Below are 27,228 nucleotides of genomic sequence, written 5' to 3' on the forward strand. Positions count from 1 at the left end.
TCTTTGATATTGCTGCATTTCCCTGTTACTCTTGTTCAGTCCTTCTCTCATGAGATTTTTGTAATTTTTCCTTCTATAGTTATGGTTTTGACTGCTGGGATGTGGGTCTTTAATGACTGGCGTTATATATAATTCTTTTGCAATCAGAAGTTTATATAATTCAGATTTTAACAATGCTGATTACTTTGAAGTTGAAATCCTGTCAGGAAGGTTGTGATTTGGAAGGCTTAAACCCCTAGATTTGGCCTGATTATGTAAAATATTGTATAACCTACATAGTAAATACTTATTTGAAATTTAAAGTAGCTTAGAAGAGAAATTCGCTCTTTTGCAGTTTCTTTATTTGCCCAATGTAGGGGAAGTCAAAGTTTTAAAATATTCCCTAATATAGTAGACATATATTTACTGATTATTTTCTGAACTTTCTCCATATTGTATGAAACTCTTGGTGTTAGAATCCAGGGATTCAATTAGATAGTGGCTATATGTCTCTTGATTTACCTTTTTCATGTATTCTAAGCATTTTCCCTTTCAGATACCTGTCGTAATTTCTTTCCTTCTTGACTGGCTCCTTTATCCTTTATTGCTTCTATTGTGTTTATAATTTTGATATTTTTTCGTACTGTTCCTGAAACTTTAAAATAGAATCTTCAGCATTATATAGATAGTATTTTGACTATTTTCAAAAGTTTGATCATTTGGGAAATTATGGTTTTTATATCTTTATTTTCCCAAGAATTTGTGATTAGGGTGTAGGAATTAAAAAAAAAATAGCCTCTCACTACTAGAAAAAATTCCTCTGTGAAAGCAGAGACTCGTTTAAGAGGTTGATAGCTTAACATATTTAACATTTTAACTAGCAAGGTCTTATTTCATTATCTTTTAGGACTTCTTAATTTACAATAAATAGTAATTAGCCTCTTCAAACTTATAAGTTGAAATTAATCAGTGATACATTTTGTGGCTATGAGATAAAATATAATTTTAATTAAATTCAGAAAAAATTTTTGGGTATTCTCTAAGAATTTTTTTTATTGCCACCATATTGATCAGTTTTCTTTTAAGAACAGTTTTTCATTATGACTTATTTTCAGTGTTTCTCATTTTTAGTAGTCATTTTTAATTCAAATATTAAAAATTGTGTTGGTTCTTATAGATCCTTTTTGAAACTGGCATGTGGAAGTGTAATTATGTGTTTTGATTACTTATGCAATAAATTAAAGATGATGAGTACTTTGGTTATAGTAATTTATACCTCGAATTCAAACCCCAGAACCATCTAGGCCAGAGTTAGGCACTTAGACACTCATCTTTCTTTCATGCCCAAAATGGAAAGCCATTCTTAATTTATATCAAAATGTGAAGAAATTGCTTTTAGGATTGAATAAGAAAATCAGTAATAATATTCTTTGAGGTTATCTTAAATTAACTTTAGATCTTGCATTTCAAGCCTTGATCCTCAATAAAGAACTCTCAGCTTAAATACTGGTGTGAATTTACTTGTAGGAAACTGGGGTAACTCTTTTTTGGTGTATTATAACCAGTTACTGTGCCTAATGAGAAAAACAGCCACTCTTTTTTTAGTATCTTGATTTAAAACAAAGTTCATATTTTCCTTGGAAAAGAACCTTTCAGGAAGACAGTGAAAATTTATGTAGAATGAGGTAGTTTTAACTTTAATGTAAAATATCTACCTTTAAAAACAAAGGCTTAAAATCCAGGAGAGACGTTTAATATATAGGACTAAATTATTAGTAGTACATGATTGCCAGTGACATATTTGCAAACACTCCTTAAGAGGCCTTGCTTTATCACTGTCTCAGAAACCCTCTTTGAGACCCTGTGTCACAGACTTGTGCAACCTAGCATTACAACCACCAACTGACAGAGTAAATGGATGCACTGGGAAAATAAGAAACCTGCCAGAAGTATTGTCTTTCCTACTAAGTAACTTTGTGACCTTGGCAAGCCACTTAGTCTCTTCAGGTCTTAGTAAAATGGAGAATTTGGAACAGATAGCCTCTTAGGTTCTTTTGAGGATTCCTTGAACATGTTAGGGGCTAGAATTCCAATATCATAATAGGTAGTATAATTCTTATAATAGCTCTGAAATAGATGGTATTTTACCAAATTTACAGATAGAATTATTGATGTCATGCAGACTTGTTCAAATAATATGCTCAGTCATGTAGCTACTAAGGAGCCAAGCAAGAAGTTGAACCTTGGCCTATCTCATTTTACAGCCATGTTCTTTTTAGGATACTCCCCAAGCCATGTAGTTAGAGTAGACTACCAGATTTTATTCTTAAAATTTGTTCCATTTCTTAATCTGTACTTTATAGTAAATGTGCTTTTGCATTATATCACCTATTATTCAGGAAACCCAGAAGTCAGGGGTTAGTCCTATCTATGAGTTGGACCCAGAGTAGAAATGTGACCAGTTTTTAAATAAATATATTAAAACTTATATGTCTAAGAGATAAATGATGTGTTCAGAGTTATCTTGAATTTATTTCAGCAATGTCACTGTTGTTCAAAAACACCTTTGAAACTATTCTTTTGGCATTTCTTTAATGCCTTCAACCTCCTTCTTTTACCTATATTCTATGGTGATGAATGACATCTCTTGAGAGTGGATTTGATATATGGAAAAAGTCATTCTGAACTGGGTCTTCTACATAAAATTAGTGATCAAAATGAGAAATGCCATTTTTAGTTAAAAATAATCAGTGACCAAAAGGATGAAACCTTTTATTCTTGTGTCATTTATAGGGTAGCATAGGAAGTGATTAGAAGAGAGGAGTTCCAAAATTGTTTTGTATGATGGCAAGTTGAAATGGTTTCTAAAAATGATCACTCTGAATGGAGATAACATTTATGTGGATGCAAATTCTGCTACCTTAGTTAAAGTTACATCTTAATATAGTTGTACCTGTTTTCTGTGTGCCACCTGGGCCAGTGCTTTGCTGATTTAGCATGTGCTTCAGAGAAAAAGAGTTGGTGAATGAATTATACATGGCAGGTATTCTTTCCATTAAAGGAGGTCAGAATCTATAGAATGTTTGTTTGCATAATAGTTTAATTCTTGGTTATATTTGTATTTATTATGCAGTTTGTGGTTATTTGTGTTTAGGTTTAATTCCAGGCATCTACCTTATCCCATTTCCTGGCATGAACTAAAATCACTTCTGTTGCGAAGCCTGAGTATATGCTTTGATGCAGGTTTACATATGAATTGACTTTTTTTTGCAAAAGTTATACTAGGCTGCATTATAAACATGTATTATTGAATGGCTTTCGAACATCAGTGCTGTACTCTATTTGGTCCAGACAATGAGCAATAATATACCTGTATATCTTGTTGCAGAGGAGCTTGTGATAGGAAGATTTCATTTTATCTCCTGAAGGTATTATTTTTCTTGATTTAAACTCCCTGATAGTAGAGCTTAGTGAAGCTTCCTTATTTGTGAATACTAAAGGATACTAGAAAAAACCTCTAGTTCCCTTTTTAGTAATACTTTTTCTTTTGAAGTTTCTAAATAATTTAATGTTGCAAGATGTTTAATTCAACAGATATTTGAGTGCAAGTCGCTAGGGAAGGGCCTGAAAATTCAGTGGGAACTAGATAGACATGTGACCTCTTTGAGTTTGTGTGTGTGGGAAGGATAGGGAATGGACCATAAACTACTAATTGTGTAATTCACTGTGTAATCACCATTGCAGACAGTGCTAAGAGGAGGAAATAGAGAATGATAGATGATTTTGCTGAGTTAGTAGGGGAGGGAAGCCAAGGAAAGTGACTTAAGCTAAGGGAAAAAAGAATATTTCTGGCAGAACATCTTGTTTAAATATCCTGAAAGAGCAAGAAACTTGGCTTTTGCTAGGAACTGAAAGAGTCCACTCTGACTGGAGCTTAAAAAAAATTGAAAGTGATAGCAGCGTGGCACCGTAGGTAAGGACCGGGTTGTGTGAGGCTTGCTAGACCATGTTAAGGATTTTGATTTTTGTCTTAAGGTCCTTTGGAAACCATTAGAATATTTTAAACAAAGGCTTGTGTAATGATCAAGTTTAGAATGATCCTCCGAATGCTCTGTAAAGAATGGTTTGGAGGTGACCAGGGAAGATGCTGGGAGACCTATTGGGTTGTGTTGATATTAAGGTACCTATGGCTTATCCAAGGGGGAATCCTGTAGGCCAGTGGTGCTCGAAGTATGTCATCTGGGAACTTATTAGAAATGCAGATTCTTGGGTTCTACCTAAACCTACTGAATAAGGAGCTTTGTGGGTAGAACTAAGCAGTCTGATTTTGAACAAGCCTTCCAGGTAATTCTGATGCTTCCTAAAGCTTTTGAACCTCTGCTGCAGGTCATTGGATATATGATTTTGATGTAGGAGAGAGTTCTAGGTTGGTTACATGAGTAGGGAGTAACTGCATGCAGGTGGTAGTTGAAAATGAGAGAAGGAGAAGAGACTCTAATGACATAAAACCCTGAGACACTTCAGTGTCCAAGTCCTGTGCAGAGTGAGGGTTGCTTGTGAAAGAATCAGAAAAGAATTGGTTAGAGAGACTAGAAAGTCAGGAGGATCTTTGAAAAAGGGTTTGGCAAAGGAAGCATTACATTTAGCGTGAAGGATCTTTGTGTGAGTAATTGTAGTGAAATTACAGACATAGGCACCAGATTTCAATGGGCTGAGAAGGAAATGGAGAGAGGAGTGAAGAAAATACAATTTACTCATTTAAAACATCCCTTACTCTTTGGACGGATATTTATTATTCCAAATTATGGGAAATGAGAGTAAATAATCTTGATGGGTGCTAATCAGCATAAGATTCCATTGAGAAATATATAAAATCTCATTGTTTGGACCTCTTGATTTTGAAATTCATAATTTACATAGAGGACTGAGCTCAAGTTTACCATTGTCTTTACCATTTTGCAAGGAATGCCATAGTGTAATAATAAACTTATGGGAGGGATGTAGGAGGGATGTTTAGCCTACCAGGAATGCTGTTTTTTTTTTTAACATGATTGAAAACTACATTAGCAGTATGCATTTATATAAAAATAATTTTAAGCTACAATATTCTTATTTATTACAAATACATTAATTCACCTTCTATTGCTGTTATGTATCTAAAGGAAAATTCTTTAAATGCATTTTATAATTGAAATTCAGACTTTTAATTTCTTTAATTGCCCTAGCTTGTTAGAATTATCCTAGCATGTTAATGTTAGGCTATTCTTGAGGAAGACCCCATTTAGTGTGAAGCCAAATTAAGATAATTTCAAAGTCAACCCAATTACAAAATAGTATCTTTTGAGTTGTGTGTGTTTGTGTGTGTGTCAGTGTGCAGGTGTGTGCACACACACAGGGAAGGGAGGGGGGAGAGGGAGAGTGAGACTTAAGCCATTTTGAGATGCGTTTTCTCTTCTGGATGAAGTATTTATTTGTCTAAGTTTTTTAAAAGAAAAAACACGATATTACATCAACATATGCTCACTGTAAAATTCAACAGCTATAGAAACTCATAAAGTTAGTTTCTTTTGCCGCTAGATCCCACTTAATGTTCCAAATAGCTTGCTGATTACCAGTCTGATGTTATTCTTCCAGATATTCTTCTGTTCCTCTCTCCATCCCTCCCCACTTCTCTCTCTTTATGTATATATATAATTTTTTTTTAAAAGCAGAACTGGGATGTAGTGTTAATTTTAAAGTTTTCTTCACCAGTCAGTTCATACTAAAGTAAAAGGTTGAATCCTAATAATTCCTCCCATTGAATTTGTATTTTGTTCTTATAACACTAAACTGAGACTTATGAGACTTGGGTTCTGGTCTCTTTTTGCTCCATGATCTTGGGCAAGTCACTTAATCCTCCATATTTAGTTTGTCCATCTGTAGAATTTAGAGGTGATGAGTGGGTGATTTGAAGATTTCTAATAGCTCTAAAATTTATTTAGAATTCCAGCATTTAAAAAGGCAGACATTTCCTTGAATTTTATATAGAAAGTGATTATCTTAACCCACCTGTGAATGCCTAAAGGGATAATTTCTTGCCAAATTAAAAACACAAAAGGGCAGGGGGTGGAAGGAATTTAGAAACAAGATTCAAAAAGATGATTTCGTATCACTTACTAGAGTACTCAGTAGGCATACCTGCTGCTTTTAGGATAGTGCTGGCCCCTTTAAAAAAAACCTTTCTTATAGCTCATTACATTTTGACTGCAAATTCACACCCCTTTTGGGGGGATGTGGGATGTGGGTGGGTCTGTCTGGGTCTATGTTTGGTCTTACCAGTTGATTACTCGTGGGAGATAAGACAAATGGAACTTACAGCCTGCTCAGCATTCTTTAAGGAATTGTGTCATCTTCTCACTTAAGAGTCTTGGAAAAGCCAGGGCACTAGGGAAAGGAGCCATTGGTATGAGACCAGGAACTATGCTGTGTTGTCTGCTCTTTGGCTTTCTACTTTGCGATTATTTGCCAAGTAAAATCTTTATGAAAAACTTGAGAAGGCAAAACAGTCTTAGTTTGAAGAATTTCTGAGTGAAGGCATTCAGCTTTTGAATTAGCATTGCTGTATTCTTATTAATATTACATTATGAAAAGATGGTTTTTGTTTTCTTGCTTTCAGTATCTTAAGTTTTTTATTTTATTTTATTTTATTTTTTATATGTTTTTAATTGTTTTCTTTTTTTATCCATAGTGTTCTTTGTCAGTTAAGCTTTTATGGACTTTTATTCCTAATCTTTGGCTTGTATTTTTCTAATATAGTCTTGCTACGTCTATATATTTTGAATTTCTCTGCCATTTTCGTTTGATTTTTTTGCTTAAACTTAAAAAAATTAGCTATATTTTTCCAAATAGAATTTTATTAACGCAGAGTCACAAATAGTATAAAGGAGAATAATTGAGAAAACTAATGACTCCCAACAGTGGCTTGCCCGGAGAGTTTTAGTTTAAATTTATTTTTCCTATGTACGTGGCTGTTGCCTGGCATGATTGAAATGTGAATGGCCCAAAATATACTTCACACTCTAAGCAAGAGATTCAGAATAATTTTTTTCCCCTTCACTTATCTAATAGTGGCCTAAGAAGGGCTTCTTATAAGAGACTTTATTCTTTTAAATTTTGAACCTCTTCTCTGATCTCAGTAAGTCAGATGCACCATGGACAGATTTCCCATCTCTAAATAAAAATAAGTTTATTTACAAAGATAAAAACCTTTGAACTATACTTAAAGGGACTGTTTGAATGTGTTTAATTTTCAAAGTTTCACAATTCTCGTTTTAAAAACAATAAATAATCTTTAACAGTATCAGTCTCCCTGAATCTCCTTTCAACAAAAAGCAAACACAAAAAACAGTGGTGGGTCTTAACTAATATTTTATTGCTAATATTATTAAAATTTTTCTAATTTATATTTCTTAAAATAGGAACTTCCTTTTTCTAGTATGCATATAGGAAATGCTTTGCAAAATATTTTATAATATAAAATACTGTCATCATGAAAAGTAAATTTTAAAGAGAAAAGAATTTGTGATTCTGAATGATTTATCAATAATTTTTTATGTGTTCATGAATCCTTCATCTGTTTTTGATATGTAACATATGGGCCCAAGGAAGTAAAAGTAGATAAGATCATTTTTTTAGTCTCTACATTTAACACTCTGGGCCAAGGCCTTTAACTGGTTATTGCTCTGATGTAGGTGAAACAGATAAAACCTTGTTTGTTAGCTGACTGTCACTATATGACATCCTTGCTCAATAAGAGATTCGAGTTAATTTAATCATGTTGCCTCGTTGTCCTCACCATAGCTATATTGCTACTAGTCTGTTTAAAGGTCAGCATGTTGCCCTTTAATACTATATCTCTCATGCATCTCATTCTCATTCTGCTTTTCTGAACAGTTCTCTCATTCTGGCAACTAAATTGTCTCAAAATATTACGATTTTGGCTGTGTCTTCACAGATACAAAGCATTGAAAAGATAACTTTTCTGTTCTGTGTATAAAATATAGAAAGGAATTATTCTGCCACATACATAAAATCTTAATAAATATTTAAGTTAAATACATAAGAATACAAACCCTGCTTTCTTTTATTACATACTTTTAAACATATACATGTAAAAATACTTCAAAGTTATAAATACCCAAGAATTCTGATCTTGGTCATATTAGGTCTCTTGAAATATAATTATAGCATTCTGATATCTAGTATGCCGTGAGTTAATTCTTGTAGTTGGTAGTTTTGGAGGGAGATTTTGTTTTATATCGTTTTCCAAAATAACAATCACTTAAAGAATTCAGATTCTAGGAAGCATGAAAGCTTTCATAATTTCAAGAGCACAGTGACAGCTGCACAGCAAGTCCATATGTTGCTTCTATAATTGCATTTTAATAATTATTTTTCCTTTGGAAGAACTATGGCTAACCTCCAAGAGACTGAAGCTGATGGTTGTGAGTATTCATATTTTCTCAGAGAAGTTTTTCTTTTTTCCTATTTTAAATAGTTGAATATATTTATTTTATACCATAGCATCAACAGGTTGAAGTTTCTATTCTGGATTCTACTGTAAAATCTAAATGAATATTTGCATCAGATGGGAAAATCACCCTGGGTTTTTTGTCACTCGCGTATATGGACTTGCTGCCACAGGCACTCTAAATTTGCCATCTCCTACACACGACTTGCTCCTTTCTGCCTCCGTTCTTCTTGGCATTACCATTCCCTCCACCTGCATTGTTTTATCCACTTTCTGTTCTCCTTTTAAAACTGGCATTGAAAATACTTTCCTGTAGAAACGCTTGACTCCATGTAACTATTACTGATTTTCTCGGTTTCACCTTAACACTTAACATGGCTAGCTGTAGATTCAACTAATCTGAATTGTGTTTCTGTGATATATCATTTAATTTTCATGGCTATCCTGTGAGTTATTCCCATTTTACAGATGAAATTAAATAAATTCCTTGTTACATCCCTAGTTTTAGTTGTGCCAAAAACTGAACTTTTTTCATGATTTAAAAAAAATTACTGTGTTTTACAAAGTCATTCTGCTTTTCTCTGTTTCTGTAACCTTTCCCTTCTTGTTCTGTACCACTTAACCTATCAATCTACCACTTAAAATATTTTTCATTCAAGTATAATTTACATAGAATAAAATACACCCATTTAAAGTATATAATTTGCATTTTGACAAATTTATACACCCATGTAACAACCACTACAGTCAAGATATAGAGCATTTTCGTCAGTCCTCCAAATCCCTTCTGCCCTTTCCCACTTAATGTCTCTTGTTCCCCACTCTCTCCCAGGTAATAGCTGGTCTGCATTCTGTCCACTATGGATTGTTTTTGTTTGTTCTAGAATTTCACAAATGGAAGAATAGAATATATGCTTTTGTCTGGCTTTTTTTGCTCAGTATGCTTTTGAGATTGCTTTATTGCTAGATAGTATTCGATTATATAGAATAAATATACCACACTTTGTTTAGCCATTCACCTGTTGTTAGATAATTTGACTTGTTTCTAGATTTTGGCTGATGAGAATAAAGCTACTCGGAAAAATCCATGTACAAATCTTTCAGTGGACATGTTTCCCTTTTCTCTGTGTAACTGTCTAGAAGTGGCTGTACTCTTTTGTATTCCCACTAACAATGTATGAGAGCTCCAGTTGCTCCCCATCCTCATCAACATTTATATTGTCAGTTTAACATTTTTTAGTCATTCTAGTGGTTATATAGTAATGTCTCTTGTTTTTTTGTCTGTATTTCATTGATGACCAGTGGTATTGAACACCTTTTCATGGGCTTAGTGATCATTTGTATCTTTTTTTGGTAAATATTAAAAAATCTTATGTCTTTAAAAACTGTATTTTCTTCTTATTGACTTTTAAAAGTTCTTTATATAGTCAGGATCCTAGTTCGTCAGATAGATGTATTATGCATATTTTCTCCCAGTCTGTGGCTTGCCATTTCATTTCCTTAACTGTTTTTGAAGATGAGAAGCTTTTAATTTTTATCAAATTTAGCATATCAATTTTTTCTTTCATTGTTTGTGTTTTCACACAACTCCTAAAAAATTTTTGCCTACTCCAAAGCTGTCAAGATTTTCTCTCATGTTTTATTCTATAAGTTTTATAGTGTTGGCTTTTTATTTAGGTCTGTGATTCATTTTGAGTTAATTTTTGTGTTTGGTTTAAGAGCCAAGGTTTTATATTTTAATTAATACTTAGTTTTATTGAAAATGTTTCCCTTTCCTGTTGGGTTTCCCTTGGCACTTTTGTTAAAAATTAATTGACCACGTTTGTGTGGTCCATTTCTGGACTTCCTGCTCTATTCCATTGATACATATGTGGTACACCAATACCATACTCTTATACTTTATTTTTATAAATTTTGGAGATAGTGTAAATCTCCCAATCCAACATCATTTTGGAAATAGAAAAAAAATCTTCGCATAATTTACTCCCTTGCCCTCACTGCTGTTTGTGTATGTGTTGTTAATTTTTGTTTTTCATTTGATTTTGTTAGTTTCAAATATGTTGCCACCAACAGAGGCTTTGTGCTTAGTATTTTCCAAGGCAGACGTTGTTTGTATTAAGGAAGATGCTAACTACTTTCGGCTAACTGGAAGGAATTAACAACTGGGGTGCTTCCTTTGTCTCACTATTATTGATAGTAAGCAGCTCTACATTCTGTTGGTGCCTCTATATGGTTTTTGACAAGGTCAGTAAATTGGGGCTGTAGCCCCAGAAGTGTGTACCAGAAGCCACGTATGGGTTTAAATACCAGATCTGACACTTGACAGGAAATGAAATTGTAACACTTTTCAATTACTTTAAGACTTTCTGTTTCTTTTTCTTCTCCTGTCTCTTTTTAACAGAAGCATCCTAGCCTTGTCTAAAGCAGTCTTTTGTATGAATATATGAAGAAATCTAATGGCAATTGCCAAAACTATAGGGTGTGCTTAATGGGAACATGTTGAATTGAGAAAAGTGTTAGATACAGATTGCATTTAATTTAGTTTCTGACTACATGTAAATGGAAGTACAAAATCCTGGGTGAATGAATACCATTCTTGATTTCAAGACAGTGCCCAGATGCTTTCATTTTCCTTCTTTTCTTAAGCCGCCTCACCTTACTTAAGAGTAAAAATAATAGGAGAAATGGTGAATGTAACACATATTCAATTACATATTGATTTTTGTCTAATCAGTAATACATGTTTCTACAAATGGCCAATAGGCACATGAAAAGATGCTCAATATGTTAATTATCAGAGAAATGCAAATCAGAACTACAATGGTGTATCACCTCACACCATCCAGAATAGCCATCATTAAAAAGTCCACAAACAATAAATGCTGCAGAGGGTGTGGAGAAAAGGGAACTCTGCTACACTGTTGGCAGGAATATAGTTTGGTGCAGCCAGTATGGAAAACAGGATGGAGAGTCCTTAAAAAACTAAAAATAGACTTACTGTATGATCCAGCAGTCCATCTCACTCATGGGCATATATCTGGAGGAAGCTCTAATTTGAAAAGATACATACAGCCCAGTGTTCATAGCAGCACTACTTGCAATAGGCAAGACATGTCCATCGACAGATGACTGGATAGAGAAGTTGTGATATGTATATACAATGAAATACTAGTCAGCCATAAAATAGAATAAAATAATGCCATTTGCAGCAACATAGATGGACCTGGATATCATCATACTAAGTGAAGTAAGCCAGAAAGAGAAAAAAAAATACCATATGATATCACATATATAGAATCCAAAAAAAATGACACAAATGAACTTATTTACAAAACAGAAACAGTACAGACATAGAAAAGAAGCTTATGGTTATCAGGAGGAAAAGGGGATGGGAAGGAATAAATTGGGAGTCTGAGATTTCTAGTTACTTACTACTATATATAAAATAGATGAACAACAAATTTCTTCTGTATAGAACAGGAAACTGTATTCAGTATCTTATACTAAACTATAAAAGAATATGAAAAGGAATATATGTATATACATGTATGACTGGAATATTATGCTGTACACCAGAAATTGCCACAACATTGTAAACTGACTATACTTCAACTTAAAAACGAAGAAAAAAAATGCATGTTTCATGTGTATATTTGGTTCTTCCAATTATATTGTATGCTTTCCTGGACAGGGATTTTATCTTCTGCTTATTTTGTATCCATTTCTTCACTTCTCGCTTACCAGAAATGTTGATGGATCTTGATTATGCGTTTTAATTCTAGTGAATAATGTTCTAGGCCATGGTAGAAACAAATGTGAATTTTTTCTTCCTACTGAAATCACATTTCTCCTCTGAAAGACATTTCTTAGCTTTGCTCTTAACACAACTTAAAATTTTAGAAACCAGATAGGTGATGAAGTAGAGGTAGGTTAATAGCTTCCCCTTTTTCAGTTGTTGGTATAGATTGACTGTGGTCCAGGGCCTTAGATGGGTTTGTCATCAGTTTGTGTCCCTTCCTGTACTTGTCCATAAAGACTGCAGTAGATTACAAGATCAGTTGGACAAGTGTCAGTCAGCTGCTTGAGTAGATATTTTTAGGTATGTTTCTCCTCTTAGTACTAATCATGCAGTTGACCACAAATCTTTCATTTCATAGTGGGTGAAAGATATGAAGCAGGAGCTCCAGAGGAAGCACCTTGGATAGTAAGAGCCAAACAAAAATTGAGGTAGAGATCACATTTCTGATTAAACACAATTTTTTCTCCTTATGATTCTGATAAAAACCTGAGCTTGCATGATGTTTATATGACAGATCTTATTTAATGAAGTTAAAGCACCTAGTCAGAAACATAAGGGTGAATATCACACTGTTGTGTTTTCTATGGTAGTTTTCTGGTGTCTTATGTTCTAGGTCTGACGTTGATTTCACTTTTATAAATTCATTTAAAATATTTTGAAGTTAACTTTCATTTTGTTTTATTATTCAAATGTCACATATTTTGGTTATAAGTGGCTGAAATAGTATCTGTGTCCACTTAGAGTTCTTTAGCTAACTTAAATCACTGGAATGATAAGCTTATACTATTGAATTAAAGCTGAAAAACTAAGTTTTAGAAAAAACAGACACTTGAGCAGTTCCAGAGATCTAGAGAGCAGGAAGCATTGGATAGTCTTTATAGAGACTCCGTTAGGATCGACAGTTCTTTAATTGATTTTCCATTCATGTGATCACTGTTTATGATTCACATTTTTCAGCGAGTGATACAGATAGGGACTGATTGGCTTGGCTTGGATTTATTGCCTGCTTTTTGTTGGGAAAGGGTGGGGCACCAATTACATACTTTGGAAGAGGATGTTTTCCTTAAAGGAAGATCAAGATGTGTATTATCTCAGGAAGGGGAAGTGGTTGTGGACAGGTTAAAAAAACCCTCTAATATTGTTACAGTTTCTATGTTGGTATAGTATTTCTTTAATCCTTTCATGCAGTATTAACTATTTCTTGGCTGAACTTGGGTTTGGACCTTTCACCCTTTATAGATTGCCGTGCCCATGAAGACTTGTCTGCTTTATACTTCAGTTGCTTTTCTTCTGTCTTTAATTCATACTCTTATTTGAATAAGTGACTTAAACCGTTGAGTCAGTTAATTTTAAGAAATTTTTGTGTTTCCTTTATTCATTTAATGGATTCTTTTTTTGTGCTAGCTGTATGTCAGGTACTATCCAAGATGCCAAGGCTTCAAAAATAAGAGCAAACATGCTCCCCTCCTACCCCCAGGCTTTATTGAGATATGATTGACATATAATATTAGGTAAGTTTAAGGTGTACAATGTGATGATTTGGTACATTTATATATTATGAAATATTTACCACAGAAAGATTAGTTAACATATCCCTTACCTCATATAATTACCATTTTGTTGTTGTTGTGGTTATGGTTAAGAACGTTAAAGCTCTACCGTCATAGCAACTTTCAAGTATACAATATGGTGTCGTTAACTGTAGTCACCATGCTGTACATTACATCCCCACAACTTATTCATCTTATACCTCGAGTTGTACCCTTTCACTAACATCTTCCCATTTCTCCTACCCCCTTAGCCCCTGGCAGCCACCATTCTACTCTCTTTCTACGAGTTCATTGTCTGTAGATTCCACATATAAGTGAGACCATGCAGGATTTGTCTTTTCTTGTCTGACTTATTTTGCTTAGACCTCAAGATCCATCCATGTTGTTGCAAATTGGAGGATTTCCTTCTTCTTTATGGGCAGAATAATATTCCATTGTACATATATTACACTTTCTTTACCCATTTGTCTGCTGAGGGACTTTTAGGTGTTTCTATGTCTTAGCTATTGTGAATAATACCACAAATTTAATGTGGGAGTGCAGATATCTCTTCAAGATCATGATTTCATCTTCTTCATGCAGAAGTGGAATTGCTGGATCATTTGGTCGCTCTATTTTAATTTTGGGGAAGCCTTCATGTTTTTTTTCCATTTCTGCTTTCACCAACAGTTCACCGGAGTTCCCTTTTGTCCATATCCTTGTCAGCGTTCCTTATCTCTTGTCTTTTTGATTATAGTCATTCTAACTGGTGTGAGACGATATCTCATTGTGGTTTTGATTTGCATGTCCCTGATGATTAGTGATGTTGACACCTTTTTATGTACCTGTTGACCATCTATATATCTTTTTGGGAAGATCAAGTCCTCTGCTCATTTTAAAATCAGACTGTTTCTCTGCCATTGAGTTGTATGAGTTTCCTGTGTATTTTGGATATTAACCCCTTATCAGACATACAGTTTGCAAATATTTTTTCCCATTCTGTAGGTTGCCTTTTAACATGTTTCTGTTCCAGTGCAGAAGCTTTTGAGTTTTACATAGTCCCACTTGTTTGTTTCTGCTTTTGTCTCTTATGCTTTTGGTGTCATATCAAAAAAAAAAATCATTGGCAAGACTGATGTCATGGAGCTTTTTCCTTTTATATTCTTATAAAAGTTTTATAGTTTTAAGTCTTATGTTTTTCAGGATTTGTGTGAAGATTAGTCATGATATATGGAAGCATGCAGAAAATTCCCTGACCTATTTTTTGTATTTAATAAATGATTGTATGTACAATTCTTATTTGGTTTTCCAGATTAAATTTGTAGTTGTACCATCAGTAGTTGCAGAATGCTAAAAGACCAACAGAGTTGAACCTATCAACTCCTAACAAATATTTATAGTCCTTTACAGATTGCTTAAATTAATCTGTGCTACTTTATCCAATAACATTTTTGCCTGGTATTGTATTGCTTTCATAGCCAGTTTTTAACTTGGGTGCATGGTTTGGTGTTTATGGACATGTTCATTCTTCTATAACTTATTTATCTCCAGTTTTATTTATCTTGAGAACAGTCTGTTAACAACATTAAAGGGTATATTTACCTCAGAGGCCATTTTATTCTCTTTTCACTCAATCTTTTGTTGTTTACATATATGCTTCAAATGGTTGTAATTCACCATAGTACCTAAATACTGTATTTTGTATTCTAAAAGAAGTTAGTATATCATAGTTTCTATTCCACATTACTTTAGAGTCATCATAACCTTTTTTTAATGGAGTCATGCTTTTCTGTTGAGAAGACTTCCTGTATTCATAACTGTTCTTCTGTTTTTTAGTTGAATGAAGAGGTATACTATATTGGCCTTAAAATATGCTACTTTGAATTTTCTTTTTCTTTGAGGTAAGTGGGTGGGGAATCAGCTTTTTATAAAGTACATGTTGTTCAAATGCCCTGAATTTTCCTCTTGACTCTATGGATAGCCACTCCATTCTCTATGACCTCTACCCTTATTCTTTCATCAACTTTAGTTTGGGGAAGGAAGGGATACTTTAGAAATTTCAGAGGAAGAACAAAACAGTAAACTCTCTCCCACTTCTTAAATTTTTCTTCCTCTAGGGAAATAGAAAAATAAGTTTATGGTTAATTTTTGAGCAGATAATAATATTGACACAGTGGAAATGATAGAATTTCTTAGTGGAAACTCAAGATAGGAACCTGCTATTATTGTAACTATTATTGGCCTAGGACCTTGTTCATGTACCTTAACCATATGACATTTTTTCAGGTGTTATAGTTTGATTTTATTTAGGTATTCTTTTCTCTTTTAAAACTTTAAGAGTTCTAGAATTACATAATTTATGAGCATTCCTTAAGAAGCAGTAAACTTATAGCTCAGTTACTTAAAAGATATGACCCATTATTAGGAAAGGCAGGGTTATTTGCTCACAAATAAGACACGAAATCATCAGGCTTAAGTGATTCAGTGTGAATAACTAGTGCATGATGGGAAGGGATCACAATACCACCATGATGGATTTATATCTAAACAGAACCAGACAAATTCATCTTCCAGGAAAGCTGGTATATCTTAAATATGATCTCTAATTAATTATGGTATTTCTAAATAGGAAAACCATACATCACTTTTCTCCTTAAATTAAAAAAAATTGGTAAAATACTCATAATATAAAATGTACTATCTTAACCATTTTCAGGTTTACTTAAGTACATCCATATTGTGCAACTGTCACCACTATGTATCTCCAGGATTCTCTTCTTCTTGCAAAACTGAAATTCTGTACTCATTAAACAATAACTCCCTATTTCCAATTCCCCCAGCTTGTGGTAACCACCATTCTACTTTGTCTCTTTGATTTTTGACTTCTCGAGACACCTCATAGAAGTGAAATCATTCAGTTTTGGGGGGGGCAGTTTGTTTGATGACTGGCTTTTTTCATTTGGCATAATGTCCTCAAGGTTCACATGTGTCATAAATTTCTTCCTTTTTAAAACTGAATAATATTCCATTGTATGTCCATTCATATATCAATGGACACTACCATGTTTTAGCTGTTGTAAATAATGCTGCTGTGAATATGGGTGTGCAGGTATCTTTCCAAGGCTCTACTTTCAGTTATTTTGGGTATATACCCAGAAGTGGAATTGCAAGATCATGTGGTAATTCTGTTTTAATTTTTTGATGATCCACCCTACTGTTTTCCATAGTGTTTGTGTTGTATTCCCACCAACAGTGCACAAAGGTTCCAGTTTCTCCGTGTTTGATACACACCACTTTTTAATGCATTTGTTTCAGTAGGCAGAGATACTGGTCTTGTTATTTACACTGCTTTACAGTCATAACATGTTTGCATAATTAGGAGTTGAGTTTTGGCTCCTGTGAAAACACAAGGTGTGTGTTATGAACAGTTGAGGATATGATCATTCACACGATGTTAAGTGCTGATTTAGTGGGTGTAAGAAAGATTTTGACCTTGTTGTTGGATTCTTAGAGTATAAGAAATGCTTTTAAGAAGGAAATGGCAGTTAAGTAAGGTGACAGAAAGAAATATTTTGCTCCAACACAAAGAAATATTTCTATCCAACACAGTCTTTTGAGAGCTTTCTTGTCCTAGAACAGAGAAACATCAAAATTTTACCTGCTTTCATTGCTTCTCTTCCACTTTACATTATAATGACTAGGAGAAGCAGCTACTGAATGAACCTTCGTTCACCAGTAGTTTATTTTCATTTCTTAAAAAGGCATAATTAAATAGCATGTTTAAGTATGGTTTTTAAAATCCAAAATACACAAACTTGAATGAAATATACTATTCTTACATTAACTTAATTTTTTTCTTCCATCCTCTCATACTTCCTCCTCAGTCATCTCATTATCACTGATGTTATATATATCAGCTATGCAATATGTAGTGCTAATAGAAATATTGAAAAATATATGACTGGTCTCCTGCCTTAGGGCTTATGCATGTTCTCTTCTTGGATTGTGTTTCTTGCCTGTCTTTATTTAGCGAACTACTACTCATCCTTTAGGTCTCAATTTAAAGCATCGTTTCCCATGAGAAGCTTCCCATGACCTCATGAGGTGATGGACCATGTGTGTTTTGTGAACTTTGATTCTCCAGAAGGTAGCATAATGCCTGATACATATCAGGCCCTCATTAATTTGTGTAAATTGGTCGTCATCATGATCTAAATGGGGAAGGCAGGTGGGTAAACAAATATTTAAAAATACAGTGTAATCAGTTCTGTAGTAGAAGCACTTTGCATAGAGGAGGAAACAACTCTTCACGGAAGGAGAAATGAAGTCTATTTGTTGTAATCTGTTCCTTTTTAGAACTGGTGTGATATGAGAATGTATTTTTCCAGTTCATTCATTCATTTAAGACCATTTGGTTTATCTGTTTATGCCAGGAAGTTCATAACAAAGATTTTCCAAACAAATTTTCCATATTTTGGGTCTTGCAGCCTTTTGTTCAAAGTTGTTGTTGCTGAGGTGTTTTATAGGACGGTGTGTGGGAGGTAGGGGAGGGGGAAACTGTGATTCTTGTTTCTGGTGGTTTTTATTAAACTAATAAGCTCCTTGTATTATCATTTTGATTGTTTCAGTTCTTGAAGCCAAATATTTGAAATTTAGCATTGTCATCTATCTTAGCAAATATGACCTGTTTGTACTGTATATATAATGATAAAAGATACTAATTACCATTTTTAAAACAATTGGTGTACCAGGTGATAGAAAAATATAAATGAATGAATACATTAATAAATAGATAATATTTCTTTGTTGGAAAGTTTTTATTATGGATTCAATAGGACTATTTTGATTTTCTGTTTCTTCTTGCAGAAGTTTCAGTAAGTTGAACTTTTCTAAGAATTTGTCCATATAAATTTTCAAATTTGTTGGCATGGAGGTATTTATAATTTCCTTTTAGGATTTTTTCAATGTTTGGAGGATTTATTGTGATGTCTTTATCAGTGATAATATTGGCTACTTCTGCGGGTTTTTTTCCCCTTGTGTAGTCTTATCTAGCATTCATTAATTTTATTCTTTCAAAGAATTTTTAACTGTTGATTTTCTTTTTTGTATTTTAGTTTTCCCTGTCATTTATTCCTGCTCTTTTTTCTTTTCTTTACTTTCTTAGGTTTAATTTGCTCCTCTTTCACATTTTTTTTGAAAGAGATGATTAGTTCTTTAGTTTTCAAACTTTTATAGCTGTAACTTTTCTCCGTATATCTCAAGTTTTGATAAATAGTGTTTTTATTATCATTTAGTTAAAAATTTAATTTTCCTTCTTGCTTCCTAATTGCCACTGTGATTACTTCTTTAATTCATCAGTTGTTTAGAGGTGTATTTCTAAATTTCAAAACACATAGAGATTTTCTAGTTATCTTTTTGTTGGTGATTTCTAGCTTAATTGCATTGTGGTCAGAGATCAGTCTGTATGTTTTCAGCCTTTTGTAAGTTATTTGAGACTTGCTTTTTAGCCCAGCATATGTATATTTGAAAACAATACATTACAGTTGCGTGCAGTGACATTTATAGGTGAGTTATTCAAGTTTTTAAATCCATTGTTCAAAGCTTCTGTATTCCTTGATTTGATTTGATTTGATTTGATTTTTTCAGTACTTAATTTGTCCCTTCTTTGGCTCTTGGTAGCCCCTTCAAGTTGGCTCCTGAGTCTTTATTATATTACTCTAATAGTTTTTGATAGCTTTTTTGCTCTCTGGAATACAAGATCTAGGCTTATCTTGTATATTTGTTGTCTTAGATTTGGAATATGCCATTTCTTCAAGAAGCCCTGGTGTCTTAATGAGAAATGTTATTTAGAGATCACAGACTGGGTGCTGGGGTCTAATTGCTGCTGGGTTGGTTATTGTTTCTATGGGCTAGTTTGCTATTTCTTTTAAAACACATGGAGCTACATAGTTTACTTTGGAATGATTTTTTTTCTTCTCTTAAGGTTTTGAAAGTATGAAGGCATAGTAAAACCTTACTTAATTACTTAATGCAGCTCTCTGTAGGTTGGCTTGATGATCTTTAAGGAAACTTTTATAACTTCAAGTGAGTTATGTTCTATTCAGTAATAAATAATTTCCTCTCTGTTTCCAACTCTGCAAAATGTCCAGTGTTTTATATATATGATAGAATCTTGCTGTAACCAAAGTTTATTTTCAAACTTGGAAATTACTTTTCTAATCCATTCCTTTTCCACACGCATTTTTTTTAAAAAATTATAATCTGTATAGTAATTTGATACTACTTTAGTTCTTTCTTACTTTATTTTTTTGTAGAATTATATATCCATTGGAAGATAATGTAAACTAGTTTGTGATTAACTCTAAGAAGCAAAAAACGAATCTAAAAAAGTATAAACCTAAATTTACAATAGACTGCATAAGAAAGCCCTTTAGATTATAAATGTTTATGAAAGGTTCTGTATTAATTAATAGTTAGGTTTATTTATATATTTTATTTCTGGTAGTTAATTTTTTTTTAATGTAAAGGGACTTTTCAAGGGTTTTGTGGGGGATACTGTAAGTCTACCACCTCCAGAAGTATGGGTTTAATATCCTTATGTGATGCTGAAGATAATATCATGCAATCCCTTTGTCATAAGGCTCATTATGTAGTAGCATATTAGTCAGTAATTTTGCTTTCTTTCAGCTAGGACAGGAATGATGTTTTATTTTCTATGTGTCCAAAATCTAGAATAGTGCCTTCTATGTGACAGGAGGTAAATAAATATTTGATGAATGTGTTTTGAGCCCTACCAAGGACATGTAACTGATGGTGAAGTAACAGTAGATATTAAGAGTTTATAAACCATAAATTTTATAAATTACATTTATGTTAGTGGTTAGTTCAGAGATAATGAGAAATGGGATTTGTTTTGTAACTTGACAGAAATTTGGTAGTAATGATTTCCTGATTTTCACTGCACTTAGACTAACACTGTGGTTTTCCTCTGGGCAAAGTGCTTACAGTATCATTTTGGCTGGACTCTGTGTTTTCAGACACCAGTCACAAGTCCATGTTGTTACCTGTACTTCTGACTGACTGGCTGTAAATCATCCTTGGGTTTGATTAATTTGCTAGAATGGCTCACAGAACTCTGTTTATCACTAGATTAGTGATATTTTATGGATATTAAAGGATACGAATCCCAGCCAGATGAAGAGATACATAGGGCAAAGTCCTTGACAAAGGAGTTTCTTCTGTCCTTGTGGAGTTTGGGGCTCAGCATGATGGCATTGGCAAGAGGCTGGTTCCCAGATGTGGAAGCTCGCTGAGAAAAAAGGGGACCCCAAAGCTGCCCTATTTTTGGAGGCTTTATTACATAGTCATGATTGGGTAAATCTTTGGCCAATGATGACTGATTCAACTTCAAGCTCCTCTCTCCTCCCTGGAAATCAGGGGTAGAACTGAAGGTTCCAAACTTGTAATCATTTGGTTCTGACAGCTAGTCCCTACACTTGAGCGGGATCCAAAAGTTACCTTCCCTGAAGAGTTTTCAGGAACTGAGAACAAGATATCAAGTATCATCCCATTAAAATTTGAAGGGTTATGGGAGCCAGGAATTGTGGATGAAGACCAAATATACCTGAAATATATACGTTTGATCACCTGAAAGACCAAATTTACATATTTCTTATAAATCACAGTATCACCGCTGTCTACATATATGTCTATATATGTGCAATATAGCACATCTAGTTGAAGTGTTTAATGAATTTGCCAAATCAGAGATGTAAAAAATATTTGGACACCTTTCTAGTTATAACTTAAGTAATTTATTGGGCTTTAATGTATTGCCAAGCAGTCTGTAGATAAATGCAAACTAGATTATAATAATGTTGTAAAATAGACACATATAGGCACACTGTATTTATGAAGTAAGGTACGTTTAATGAGGGTTTTTTGGGGGAGAGAACAGTGCTTGGGAATACCTACTTATCTACATACTTCAGAGAAATCCTGGTAAGGGAGGTCTAGATTTTTTTTTCGTCTCTTTCACCTTTATATCCTTAAGCAGTTTACTATGCCTTTCCCTCTCCTAGGAGCTGGTCTGACTACTTTAGCCTGTTTCTTCTGTCTCCCTGATCGCATGTCTTCCTCATCCACCGCCTAGTGGGATAATTTGCCCTGCACATTCCTATATGTCTTTCCCATGGCCCATTCCAGCTTTTTGCTTGCTTCCCAGTCTTCTGTTACCATCATCATCATCATCATCATTGTTGTTATTATTTTTAGAAGGAAAAAATTTTAATCATAGGTGCCAAAATATTAATATGCTTTATGATAGATACATACTACACTATTTTACAGTAATTTTGATGAAAGCCATTTGGATAGACAGACTGCTTTAATAAAGCAGTATGTATATGTGTATGTGTATATGTGTGTATTTTTTTTCCCCCAAAGTTCTTATGAGTAGGATGTTGGTGCTAGCTTGTTTTTCGGAACCTGTCACATTTGTATTATTAATTTCTCATTATATTAGGCTTTCCTCTAGGGTTTAGTATAGTGTAAATACTGTAGATTAGTTCAGACTAGATAGACCAAATTACTCTTATTTGCAATCTGATTTTTTAATCAGATTAGCAGCAAGTAAGATTAAGATTATTGCATTTAATCCTAGTTTCCAGCAATAAGAGTGTAGTATTATTCTTTAGAAATATGGTGTGTACATTGGTATGTATTTATGCTTTTGAGAATCTTTGTTTTTGTAACTTATGCATTTAACAAAACAAAACAAAAAACTGGGGTAGCCTGTGAAATAGGAAGCCATCAACTAATCATACACAACTTGTAACTGCCTTCAGATAAGGCAGCCATCATTCAATACAGCATCATGAGGTTGTTATGTTTAAATGACATGTGTTAAAGCTATTAACCTTGCTTGGTAGATGCTCCTTTCTTCCCTCTCTGACTGAAATTCAAGCCCCAAGTAGGGAAGATTTTCTTAAAAATTCTTTCTCTAGGAACTTTGTTAATTTAAGTGTAGACCGGGAGGCACCAACCAGTTCCCCAAACAATGCCTAGAGTGCTGATAACAAAAGGAACAAAAGAGGGAACGTAGTCTTCTTTCAGCTTTGAATTCAGCTAGTAATTATGTTTAAATTAGGATGCAGGCCCAGCCTTAGCTTGGCAATTTGGAGAAAGGAGTCTTCAGGATTGTGATGCACTGTACTCTTTTATAAAAAGCTATTAGACATTCTCTTTGGTTATAGAAGCAACACATATTCTTTTCAAAAAGTTAAATAGGAGACTGCCTTTCTTCTCTTCAGGCCTCCTCCCTAAGGCCTAATACCATTAAGTGTGTGTTTAATTACTGTTTTAACTTTAAAAAATATACTTTTCTATTCCCAGATTTATTATCATTTAATCGTCTTTTGCTTTGAACTCCAAAAGACGGGGAAATTAGTATGCTTATACTTGGAACTTCCAGTCAGTCACTCTCTCCCTCTAGGATTTTTTGTTACATTTTTAGTTCTAGGCTTTGGCTTCAAAGAAGATACTAGAAACTTGTTTCTTGACATATTAGTAGTGTCTTATCTTAACTCCTTATTTTCAACAGTGAGGAATTTAGGGCACTTATCTTTCTTTTCCTGCTTCCTTTTAAAAATTAAAAAGTTTTATTGGAGTATAGGTGATTTACAATATTATATTAGTTTCAGGTGTACAGCATAGTGATTCAATATTTCTATAAATTATACTCCACTATAGGTTATTACAAAATAATGGCTATAATTCTCCATGTGATACAGTATATCCTTCTTGTGTATCTATTTTATACATAGTACTTTGTATCTGTTAATCCTATACCCCTGATTTGTCCCTCCTCCCTTCACTCTCTCCTTTGGTAGCCACGAGTTGTTTTTTATATCTGTGAGTCTGTTTCTGTTTTGCATAAACATTCATTTGTATTATTTTTTAGATTCCACCTATAAGGATACCATACAGTATTTATCTTTGTCTTTCTGACTTATTTCGATAAGCATAATGTTCTCTAGGTCCATCCACATTGCTGCAAATGGCAGGATTTTATCCTTTTTGTGGCTGAGTAGTATTCTATTGTATATATATGCCACACCTTCTTAATCCAGTTATCTATTGATGGACACTTGGTTTGCTTCCATATCTTGGCTATTGTAAGTAGTGCTGCTATGAACATTGGGGTACATGTATCTCTTCAAATTAGTGTTTTCCTTTTTCCCAAGTATACACCCAGGAGTGGAATTGCTGAATCATATGATAGTTCTATTTTTAGTTTTTTGAAGACTGTTCTCTTTTAAAAATTAATCATGTTATGATTTGATTTTTACTCTGTGTTTGTATTTTTTGTTTTTTTATTTGTTTGTTTTCATATTCCAGTGTGATTTATTCCAGAAATGCAGTACCAACATAGGCAACTGGCAGGGGAACATTTGGTGATTACTATAAAACCTCATGTCTGTCAAAGTCCACATGTCTGTTGATTGCATTCAGAAGAATGGCCTTTTTCTGTATTTCTTCTGCCTTCCAAATACTGTGCAAATGCATTGGCTGAATGTAAATCACATACAGAATCCCAGGGGCAAAAGATGTTTGCAAAATAAAGTTCTCATACTCCTAGCTTCTGTGATACAGAGGAGAGCACAGAAGGCGATGGCAATGAATGATAAGATAAATACATCTGTCTCTATATTTATTTGGGTAAGATATGAATACACACGTACATATTGTATTAATCAAGATTCTCCAGAGAAACAGAACCAATAGCGTATATGCATATACAGAGAGAGAGGAGAAGAAAGAGAGGGATTTATTTTAAGAAATTGACTCATGTGATTGTGTGTGTGCAAGCCTGGAATTTGCAGGACAGGCTGACAAGCTGGAAACCTAGAGAAGAGTGATATTGAAGTCTTGAGTCCAAAGGCAGTCTAGAGGCAGAATTCCTTCTTTGGAGGACTTCAGTCTTTTTCTCTTAAGGCTTTCATCTGATTGTTGAAGCTCATTTACTTTGTGGATGATAATCTGCTTTAGTCAAATTCTTTTGATTTACACATTAATAACATCTGAAAAATACCTTCACAGCAACATCTAGACTGATGTGTTTGTCCAAACAACTGAGTACCATAGCTTGGCTAAGTTGACATATAAAGTTAACCATTATAGTCCACGCCTTGTCAAATTGGCACCCTTACACATTTCCTTAACCCTACTTTTTTGGGCTGAATTGTGTCTCCCCCAAATTCATATTTTATAGTTCTAACCCCCAGTACCTCTGAAAATAACTGTATTTGGAGATAGAGTCTTTAAAGAGATAGTTAAATTCAATTGGGATCATTAAGTTGGGTCCTAATTCAGTATTACTGATGACCTTATAAGAGGAGGAAATTTGGACACAGACATGTATAGAAGGGAGACTGTGTGAAGACAAAAGGAGAAGACAGCCATCTAAAAGCCAAGGAGAGAGGCCTTAGAAGAAACCAGCCCTGCTGACACCTTATCTCAGATGTTTAGCCTCCAGAATTGTGAGAAAATAGATTTCTGTGGTTTAAACCACTCGGTCTGTGATGCTTTCTTATGGCAGCCTTAGCAAACTAGTACAGTATTTAATCTCCAAATAAAGAGAGATTCCACCTAACGTGACACAACTATTCTACATACAATGCACTAACTCTTTCCCCAAAAGGGAATGCAAAGTCTTTGGGCAATGTTCATTCTTCCTGATATCTTATAATTTAAACATTGATGAAAACTTAACAGTGATTAAATACTGTGTTGTAAGGTAAGTATATCTTATGTTATATGACAAGGGAATGAGAGAGGGAAGAAAACAGGTATTTGATAAATACACACACCAACATATTCATAATAAAATTAGGAAGAAGAATCCTCATAACAATCATAGTTCTCATTTCTGTAACTGGTCTTGTAGTGATAGCTGATATTTATATATGCCTTCTTCCACTACCCGTTCCATATTCCCTTTGCCCTCAGCAAGCACCTCAGATAGCCATAGTTCTTTACCTAGAGAGGTGACCTAAATCTTTTTTCCATATGTGTTTGGGTCATTAGTAGTACTACCTAGGTTGGATTATTGAAGCTTTCCATTGATTTTAATCACAAGGCATGGTTGACACAACATTGTAAAATGACTATAACTCAATAAAAAAAAAAGTTAAAAAAAAAGAGGCATGGTAGTACTAAGAGATGCCCTTGATGCCCTTAGGCATCTCCAGTAACCAGACATATGCATTTTTTACCACCATTGTGGAATAGTAGTCCAATTTACCCTCGGTAATTAGGATCAGTTACCTCAGCCAGTAGAGTAACTCCCTTGTTTCCTACTGATTCAGAGGCATGGAAAGCCCAAAGTGGCCAGGTGGCAGTCTCAACTTCCAGTTCAGTGGAATCATTGTTGTGTCTCTTGATGGAAGCATTTTCCCCTTTGGAACTAAGACCTCTAGACCGGCAGAGCATAAGGTCATGGACAAAGGAAACAAAAATTTTTGCTAGTGGATCAATAAAGATAATAGTGATTAATGTCACTCCAATTTCCTTTCTGATTCTTGGACTTGTTGATCTTGGCTGTGCAAGAAACAGCACCATGTATTGGACCTTCAGAATATATATAGCCCTTTGGAGATCCTTGCCTCAGCCCTTCAAGGTATTGCCTCTTGGTTGGTGCTCTGACTTTGTCTTCAAAAGGCCATTCCACTGTTCTGTCGAGCCAGTTGTTTCAGGATGATAGGAGATATGGTAAGGCCAGTGAATTCTGTGACCATTGGCCCATTGCCGCACTTCTTTCTCCCTTTCTCCTTTTCTCCCTTTCTCCTTTTCTCCCTTTCTCCTTTTCTCCCTTTCTCCCTTCCTTCCTTCCTTCCTTCCTTCCTTCCTTCCTTCCTTCCTTCCTTCCTTCCTTTCTTTCTTTCTTTCTTTCTTTCTTTCTTTCTTTCTTTCTTTCTTTCTTTCTTTCTTTCTCTTTCTTTTCATGTGAAATGAGTTCATTGATCAGCAGCAGTGAATAATAGAATAATAGGATGGGTACATAAGGCATTCTATAAGTTCATGGAGAATAGTTTTGGCAGAAGCGTTTTTTGCAGGTAAGCAAATCTATACATAGAGTGTCTATTTTAGTAAGAATAAAACACTGCCTCTTTCATGATGGAAGCAGTCTAGTGTAATCAACCTGTCACCAGGTAGCTGACTGAGCACCTCAGGTAATAGTGCCATATTGGGGGCTCAGTGTTGGTCTCTGCTGCTGGCAGATTTGGCACTCAACAATGGCAGTAGCCAGGGTGGTCTTGGTGAATGGAGGTCCATATTGCTGAACCTATGCATAACCTCCATCCCTACCACCATGGCTACTTTGTTCATGAGCCCATTGGGCAATGACAGGA

General features: G+C 34.2%; 1 protein-coding gene across 11 annotated transcripts in view; it reads left to right on the plus strand.

The window, feature by feature from the left end:
- Positions 1 to 27,228, plus strand: part of OSBPL8 (oxysterol binding protein like 8) — a 133,182-nt gene that overhangs the window by 11,345 nt on the left and 94,609 nt on the right. The gene's annotated exons all lie outside the window — the stretch shown is intronic.

Source organism: Vicugna pacos, chromosome 12, assembly GCF_048564905.1.
Source record: "Vicugna pacos chromosome 12, VicPac4, whole genome shotgun sequence".
Lineage (NCBI taxonomy): Eukaryota > Metazoa > Chordata > Mammalia > Artiodactyla > Camelidae > Vicugna > Vicugna pacos.